Below are 2,787 nucleotides of genomic sequence, written 5' to 3' on the forward strand. Positions count from 1 at the left end.
TAATTTGTCCATGTTCTTTCAGTCACAAACAGCAAAGTGATACCACAGCAACTCACCCAGCCATGAAGCAGATCGGAAGTGGAGAAATCAAGCTAATAGAAAGGGTGGAGCCCAACCCACTGCTCTCACACCAGGACAGCAATAATTAAGGGATTTCTTTTCTTGTTCTGACTTCAGAGATCCACCCAGTGTCATAAATTGGTATTGAAGTTGCAGGGTGCCCTATCAGTGCACGAAACACTCCAAGGTATCATTTCCATTGTTTTTATCTCAGAAAAGGTTGTATTTTTGACTAACACCCCCCATACCTCCACAGTGCATTCTTAATTTGCTAAAGGAGTCTGCATATACTCCCTAGCATTGTCATAACAAAGATAAACAAAAGATGGTGCTCTGCTTTTCCACATACCTCTGAGATATTTCAGGTTTTGGAAGTCTAGGACATCACCATAACAACTAGAGGTTATCTCATGGCTTCCTGTATTTCAAGTCTTCCTACATTTGGTATTTTTTCTTGATGCCATAGACGCTGGATAACATGAATGCAGAACGGAAAACTACTTCAATGGAAACAAAATCTCAGAAGAAATCTGAAGACAACACAAAGTGAATATTTTTAACATCCTTGATTATTTTAGTAGAATGGGTCATGATTTTTTAAATATATTTTGCATTCTTCTGTCTTGAGACATCCATCCTGCTTTTATGAACCTCCCAAGTGTGAGTCTGTTTAGCTACCTACAATTTATTTTATATGTTTGATTTCTTTTACATCAGCTACTGATTAGTTGTAAGCTGGAGCTGTCCCAGTCTTTTCGAACTAAGTATTTGTGTAAAAAACTTTTTTTTTTTTTCCAAAAATTTCAAACTCAAAAGATATTTTGTCAAAAGCTTTTGACAAAAAGTGCTTCCTCTTGCAATTGAGGAATTGAAAGTCAGCACTACCACACAGAAGAGCTTTTGATTTTTTCTTTTTTTTCCTGAAAACTGACTTTACGGTTTCACTGGACAATGCTCAGATCCTAGCTCCTAGATGTAACTAGTAATGAAAAGTGCTCTGTACAGTCAACAGGCCAATAGTACCTGCTGACTGAGTTAAGGTACTATAACTTTTGCAGAAATGGTTAATGTTATGATGTTCACTGACTCAGTGTCTTAGGATCTTAGGACACTCATGTTGTATATATAAAAGTTACGTTGACCCTAGAGAAGCCACTCTCTTCCTATTAATTAATGCAAGGAAGTGCTCTGTGTGCCCCCTGTGTAGTCAGTTAACATTAGGCGAACTGAACCAATTGGTAGAAAAATTTTTCTTTGTCCATTAATTAAGACAATTAATTAAGACAGAAGGTCTTGATGATAAATGTATACTGCTAAATAAATAAACAGGACTTGGGAGCAGCTCAAGCACTTGACCTCTCTGTAACCCACACTGCTTAATTGCAAATTTATTCTCCAGGAGTAGTTGGACTGCTCTGACCAGCTGTTTCTAGGAGGTCCCCTAGAGACCGGGCTAGTCTTGAGCACCAGTTGCCTTTGAGGCCAGGAACTGGACCCAAGCCCACTTATTTAGCAGTATGGAGCCTTCTGTACTTTGGAAATATCATTACTGTCTTCTGTTTTCTTGCATTGTTGAAGATGTATCCTGCCAAGTGAAAGTTCTGAGCTTTCCTGAAGATAAAAAAAAGGTTTTCAGAGCTAGACAAAGCAATTCAAATCATTTATTTTTCCTACATATTTCAGATTAGGCTGAAGAGTAACAGTAAAGTGCTGCAAATAAAGCTGAAAACATTGTCCTGGCACTGAGGTTCATGTCGTATCTATTTGCATATAAATTCAATTTTCCAGGAGTGTAGTTCCTACACTTTTCACAGCTAGCAACTGGAAAGTAACATGCACACTCCTTTTTGTATTATAATTTATTGTTAATATATTTTTGAAAATTTAGCTCCTTTTTGTTGGCACATTTAACAGTATAAATTCTCAGGCAGCCTGGTGGATCAGGTCCAATGGGATGCCTTTTTCACCTGGTATGAAAAGAAAAAAAAAAAAGGAAAAAAAAAAGAAAAAAGAGAAAATAAAAAGAAGAAAATGTATGAATGGTATGAAAATATATATACATAAAAAAAGAAAATAGTTGCTTCTGCTGCTTTTTTTGATTGATTTTTTTGATTGAGAAAAAAACAAACAAACTGATATTCTGGTCCTGCATCATCTCTTAATTCTTGCTGTACCTCACCCTGTTACATCCCTCCTTTTAGAAGGGAAAGCCCAGCATATTTCCAACTCACAATTAATTGAGAACAAAACCTACTCCCGTTAGCAGCCAGCATTTCTCTTCTTTGCTGTCCTGCCCCTTCAATTGGAGACCCACATGACTGTTTTGCTATGACAGAACAACTCTGGACACCATGATCTCAGAGGTGTTCCCCTACAGAACCCACACGTTATCCTTTTTCTAGATGGGTCCTGTCCTCCTGGCTCCTCAGGGCATCTAGCTGCAGGGTGTGCTGTCTGCACTTCTACCAATGGTCTAGAAGCTTATTTATTATTGCCAACCATCTCTTTGGCACAAGTTGCTGATCTTGCTGCTCTGACTCGCACCTCATGCACAAGGGCAATCAGCCACCCCTTACACTGGTTCCTGATACACCTCTGGGGTTGTGCATGATTGTGGGTAGCGTTGAGAACAGTGCAGCTGCTTAATGTCATCTGGTGCTCCTGTTCCAAACAGCTGCTATGCTGAAGGTCTGCCACAAGCACTCTCTTTCAGTAATAGTACAATGC

This window comes from Aythya marila (genome assembly GCF_965140915.1).
Source record: "Aythya marila genome assembly, chromosome: 1".
Lineage (NCBI taxonomy): Eukaryota > Metazoa > Chordata > Aves > Anseriformes > Anatidae > Aythya > Aythya marila.